This window comes from Morus notabilis, unplaced genomic scaffold, assembly GCF_000414095.1.
Source record: "Morus notabilis unplaced genomic scaffold, ASM41409v2 Scaffold519, whole genome shotgun sequence".
NCBI classification, from domain to species: Eukaryota; Viridiplantae; Streptophyta; class Magnoliopsida; order Rosales; family Moraceae; genus Morus; species Morus notabilis.
Window position 1 is genome coordinate 82,813 of NW_010366202.1, and position 7,068 is coordinate 89,880.

Sequence of the window (7,068 nt, forward strand, 5' to 3'; positions counted from 1 at the left end):
ACAGGGCCCAAATAGCCCGTTTGAGCGTGGTGAATTTTAAAATTAAGAATTTGAATTATTTGTTAATGTTTTAAATTGTTCTTAATTTTTTTTTTGAAATATCAATTTGAATCATAAATTACAGTTTAAATTTTAAACAAGAGTTTAGATTGTTAAAATAAACAGGGACATAGATATTCTATATATTATCTAAATTTGTACTTGGTTATACTAGTTTCCAAAATGTTTTTTCATTCTTTTTTTTAGTGACCCTCTTAGATTATCATACATTCAGCAATGTGAAGGAATTTTATAACACAAATCTAAACATTTTTTTTTTTTTTACTTTTCTTAGCATCAATTTAAACAAGTTGATTTTGTTGGAATATTTTTATGTGGACTTTCATAATCATAATAATCCACTCTGTAATTAATTAAATCATCTTATGGACAACTGTGTGAATGTAAATTAACTCATGCATGTACATATAATATCAGTCCATAATGAGATGAACAATTTAGGCCCCATTCATTTCGCTGATTCGAGTTTAGAATTCCAGTTTTGCTACAGTAAAAAGTTCTCAGAAACAATCACATCTAACTTTTTTACTACAGTAAAAAGTACTCATATAAAATCACTTCTCAACTCGAATCAGCAAACTAAATGAGCTATTAATTTCTAATGTGTTTGAAGCTCTTAGATTTACTATCTCTAAATATTTAATCAGCCTATTGAGCTAAATTTCTTCTTTTTCCACCTTTTTGGTTGAGGCCCAACAAGGCCCAAATGTGGCAAAACAAAAACCATGGGGGGCAATTTTTGAGCCCCCCCTGCCGTTTATGTGTGGGTGTGTGGGTTGTTGGTGTACCCGTGGGAGTTGAGAGAGGCAGAGGAGACATAAGCGTTCAAAACCCTCCAAGTCCCTTTGATTTTATCAGCTTTAACTCCGGCCAATCAAGAATGGATTCTGGCCACCATAAATGACTTCGCTCTTATGCCAAGTGGATGAGGTAACCCTAAAATTATTAATTTACTATAGGCTTCAAAATCCAATTTGATAGTTTTATTTTTGCGTTCAATGGTATTGTTGATTTAATCTAAGTATTGGGAACCCATTAATTTTTAACAAATGGTATCAGAGCCTATTATTGGATTTGAGGCTGTAGTGTTCTTAAGCTTGCTATGCATGTTCGTGCACTTCATGGGTTTTAGTTTTTATGGGTTTTTGAGTGAAATTGATATTTGAAAACTAAAGAGAATGAAATTTAGAGCAAAACCCATCTAAGAACGTCAAGATTGGACAACCAGAACTTACTTTTCCAGCGGGTCGGGTCATGGATCCGATCGGACCCGATCTGCAATGTTTCAAAGGTTAGGGATGATCAAAACGACATGTCATTTTTCCATCCATGTGAAAAATGAAATGTCGTTTGCAAAGTTCACTGTTGTCTCAATAGTGAAACGGCATGTTGTTTCCATATGCCCTAAAACGACCTGTCGTTTGCAAGGCAAATTGGGGTTGTCCTGCTAGTGAAACGACATGTCATTTCCCACATGCCTCAAAACGACATGTCGTTTCTGCGAACACAAAAAAAATCCAAAAATTTAAATCCGTATTTTAGCTCAAGGAAACGTTATTTTGAGGTTACCCACTTCGAGTATAGCTTATGGGTGATGATTTCCTTGAGTTTCGTGGGTTGATTTGGCCGGATTCGAAGTTTGAAATGGCTGGTTTTGGGTTTTAATTTTTACCCATGATTTTGAGGGTTTATGGATCAAAAGAGGGTGAAATTTAGAGAAAAACCCCTTTTGAATCGTCAAAAATGGAGTTCCGGAGGCCAAGATATGACCGGGTCGGGTTACGGGTCTGTTCGGGTCATTTTTTACCCCGATGGAGGTTAGGGACAACAAAAACGACACTGTCTTTTGATTTTGGGTCAAAAATGACATGTCGTTTGATAAGTTAAGTTTTGTGTTGTTTTGACATAAACGACGTCGTTTTTCTATATGATCAAAATGACTTGTCGTTTCTAGGGACAAAAAAAATAGTTTTGACCAAATTTTGACCAGTCCGTACGAACATATCCAAAGTCTGGTTTGACCACCGTTTTGGCCGTTGCGCTCCGTTTTTCATTTCCTACCCAATTAAATGATTTATTTTGGGTTTGGGCCATCATAAAATCATGTTTTTAATATTTTTATATTATTTATTTTATATTTTTATGGGTGGCTAATTCTTACAATTTTCAGACAAATTTTTTATGGGCATTTCGTATACAATTTGTTTGATGATTAATGCCATAAAATTTTTATTATGTTGTTATTATTATATGGCATATTTAATTGTGAGAATTCGACAATAATGAATGTTTATGTACTCGCTTGTCGTGAGTCTAAACATGTCAAATTGTCTAGGTTATTATGTTATGGAGCTCTCCCACAAAATTTAACATTTTCTTTTAAAAAAGGGCATTGGGATACACACTCCTTGCATGGATGCACATGAGCTATCAGAAAATATTTTTATTTAAATATTTATTTATTGTAATGATTTTCATATATTTTATGGGTAGTTTTAATTCTCACTATTTTGAGACCTAAAATTTTAGGACATGTTTGTTACTCCATATTATATGGTCATATTTTATTTGTTCTCCCACATAGTTTGATATTTTGGTAAATAAAATTTATGACATATAATATGGATGTTTGTTCAAATTTTGAAATACCTATTTTGTATTCAACGTTTTAATGCCTAATTATTTGTAAAGGCATACATGGTCTCTTTTGTGTTAAAGTAAGAATGCAAATTTTAATCAGAAGCTCATGTACTGTTATAAAGCTTAAGATATAAGTTTATCCATAATTTATTTATTATTGCTATCATTATTATTTGATATCTTGTTTTATGTGAGTATCATATTTTTTTATTATGCTATCCAAGTGGGATAAAATTATAAACATTTTTTTTGGTGGATTAGCATAATCACTACTCACATATTATTATCAAATAATAAATTGTGGGATTCTATAGATAAACATAATTTGTTGATTATGTTCTGAAAGTCCATACGGGTAATAGAATTATCTTATCGATAATTTTATTGCTTGGTAGAACACTTGAGTCTTGTTGGAGCTTAAGCTTGTTGTGTTTATCCATGTATTTTCTTTACATATTATTATTTGACATTTTGTATTATATGAGTATTGTCGTCATTGATTATGCAGTCCAAGTAACAGAATATTGTGAATGATTATATATGGACTAGCATAATCACTAAACTCATATTATGGTCAAATAATATATTGGAGTGTTAAGAATAAAGGTATCTATTTACCATATTGCTAAGATCTATACGTGCAATTAAATTATCCTATCGATAATTAATTGTTTGGTATGATGCTTAGACCGGTGAAGGAAGTTTGTTGGATATCATGAACCGCATAATCTTTACTACCCTATCGGTGGTGGATTGATGCATTTGGTTGTGATGTTTGATGAATTGTCCTTACCTGTGAAAGAGTTCTATTCTTGCTCCACGGACTCTAGCACACAATGATCATATTAGCTTGGATCATTGGGAAGGCTAAGTAAAGGGCAAATTGCATGATTTTGTTTTACATGCCTATTGTTCGTCGCTCCTGTTATTTTCTTTAGCCTTGAGCAATCCTTGCCTCTCCGCTATCTTGACGTTAAATGGGACAAGCCATTATATATGGTATGAATCTCTTTATGAATCTGTTAGTGGTGAAATGGACATAGCCTTGAGAGTGGATGTGTTTCCTAGCTCCACTAATGTGTTAAGAAACTCTATGATGAGTGAGAGTGTATGGATAACACCGAGACAATAGTGTCTCAATTTTAGGATGAGATAGTCGCTAAAATTAGCTTTATGGAGAACGTTATTGATAAATGCATATTTGTAAGGTCAGCGGGAGCAGTTGCATGTTTCTATTTTTCATGTCGGTGACAACTTGCTTACGCCTGATGATTCTGACCTGTTGGTTGAGATGAATAGCATGTCACCTAGTCACTTTGATTTGAGAATCTTGAAAAAGCCTCTTATGTTCTAGGCATGTAGATTCTCTATGACAAGGATAAGTGCATTTTTTTGTCATCTCAGAGAACCTATATTATTCTTATTTTGAACAGGTTCAGTATGCATTCTTGTTCTCCTAGTAAACATTGTTAGTTAAAGTGACAAACTCTCAAAGGTGTAATGCCCTTATGGTGAAGTAAGAGAGATCAGATAAAATTGTCCCCTATGCTTACATGTTTAGCAGACTGATGTATGCTTAAGTATGCACAAGTCTTATTATTGTATTTGTTGTTGACGTGCAGATTTAGTACTTGAGTAATTGTTGTTATTATTACTGAATTAACTGGGAATGAAATACCAAATAGTTGTGTATCAGCAAACCAACACTTTTGTTGTAGTTAGATCTCGTGATGCCGATTATGCAGGCAGCATAAATGATAAAATGAGGAGCTACTTCATTGAATAGTGTCAAATAGACACTCGTAGCGTCCTTGACTGTGATCCAGAGTATGTGGCGTATCGTGAGGCTATTTGTGTGATGTGATTGTGAAACCTTGTTTCAGCATTAAAAGTAGTTGACTCCATTTCTCGACCGACTGAAACTGTGTTGTGAAAGTTCCATAATAGTACATTTCTCTTAGAACACTAGGAGCATTGTTCGCTCAAGCATAATGATGGTGTGTTCTATTTTTGTAAAGAGAAATTGTAAAAGGCCTCATTGTTATTGAAAACATGCCTATAAAAAACATGTTGGCAGTTCCACTAAAGGCTTACCTATTAGGTGTTTTAAGAACACGTATCCCACTCGGGACTGTGAGGAGCGTGTAGTTGTATTAAGTTAGTAGGAGTTTATAGCTATTTATGTGTGACATGTTGTTATTGATAAGGATTGCTTATGCCTCAAATAATACATGCATATTCATGGATCTGTCACTTTATGAGTGATGTTGTGTTGACACACTTTTTAGTTGCCAAAGTGACAAGTTGAAAAGAGACCGATCTATATATTAAAGTTGTCGTCATGTTTTGATGAATCTCTAGTGCCTGATTATGTATTATGATTGTATCATGTCGATACATTATTACGCATTATTGTTTTGGGCTTGTGTTTATTATGTGAGATTCTTAGTTGATGCTTATGATGTGATGAGTGAATGTTTGTTGTATGATTGTGCCGTCTAAGTAGGAAACTGTTGGAATATTTTTATATGGACTTCTATAATCATAATAATTCATTCTATAATTAATTAAAGCATCTTATGGACAACTGTGTTAATATAAATTAACACATATATGTACGTATAATATCGATCCCTAATGGGATGAACAATTTAATTACTAATGTGCTTAAGGCTCTTGGACTCACTCTCTCTAAATATTTGGTCAGCCCAAGACCAAATTTCCTCTTCCGACCTTTTTGGTTGAGGCCCAACAAGGCCCAAATGTGGCAAAACAAAAACTGTGGGGGGCAATTTTTGAGCCCCCCCTGCCGTGTATGTGTGGGTGTGTGGGTTGTTGGTGTTCCCGTGGGAGTTGAGAGAGGCAGAGGAGAGAGAAGCATTCAAAACCCTCTAAGCCCCTTTGATTTTATCATTGAAGCTTGAACTCCGGCCGATCAAGAACGGATTCCGGCCACCATAAACGACGCCGTTCTTACGCCAAGTGGATGAGGTAACCCTAAAACCATTAATTTACTAGATACTTCAAAATCCAATTTGATAGTTTTATTTTTAGGTTCAATGATATTGTTGTTTTAATCTGAGTATTGGGAACCCATTAATTTCCAACAGATTTACTATACACTACGTCACACTACATTTTGAAATCTTTAAACAAAGAATTGCTCCATGTAGTGCATAATAAACTAACTTACTAGAATTGCCCAGTGCTATTAACGTGACAAAAAAAATCTATACCTCTTTTTATAAAGATTTCACTCTCTCTTAAAACGAAAAAAAAAAAAAAAAATTGTTCAAAATGGTATTGTAAATTTCAATCACATTGCTGAATGTTGAATATAAGAGTGTCACTTAAGAAAAGAAAAAAAATCTAAGAGCTTTGTCTGTGGTACAATCCAACACAAATTTGGACTGTATTGGCCATTTAAAAAAAATTAAATCAGAAAAGTTAAAACAAATGATACTTTAATCTGGTTTGGAAAACACATGGGATAGTTTTTAGATTTTAAAAAACTCAAAGATAAAAATTGTATTTAGGTAAAACTGAAGGGAATACTTTATTTTCAATTTCATTTGTATTCCTACATACTTTTTTTTACAATCCTCTAAACTATATTTTGTCAAAGATGACCTTCACAAATACAAATTTTTTTTTTTTTATAATTGCCCCATTGAGATAATATTTCTCAAATATGTCATTTAAGTATCTTTATGTTTCTTATATGTACCCTAATTTGTTTTATATTTGATTTTTTTCTCGAAATTCTCGCTTTGATCCTTCTTACTTTGGTTTTTTCTGTTTCTCCCAAAACTCTCCTATTTTAAATTTGTTTCCTTGAACTCCCTTTTTCTTCTATTTTATTCCTATAAAACTAAATTTTTTCCAAACACGTCCTTACTTCTTTTTTTGTTAAAAAATCCTCTTAAATATTATCTTCTTAAACGAGACATTCGTTAATTTTTTTAATTATCCCAAAAGGCAAAATGAAATAATTTTTCTCGGAAGTGTCCCTATTTAAACATGTTTTTCCTTCTCATACCCCTAAATAGTGTTTTATTGATTTGTTTTAATCTATCTGTATATATATATATATATATATATATAGATATATATATAGTACTCGATTGAAATACACATTTTGATTTAAATGTACACTTTCGTACATCTATTCTTTTTTAAATCTTTTTCGTATATATACCTCATTGAATTTTTTTTCCTTATAACATGCCTATCAAAATAACTTTCTTAATGCGCCTCCTACTTGAGTATTTTATCTTGCAGTTTTTTAAAATATTTTATTTTTCAAATGCGTCTCTTATAAATACTTATCATACTTATGTCCTTTTCTTGGATCCATAAGTAATTTTT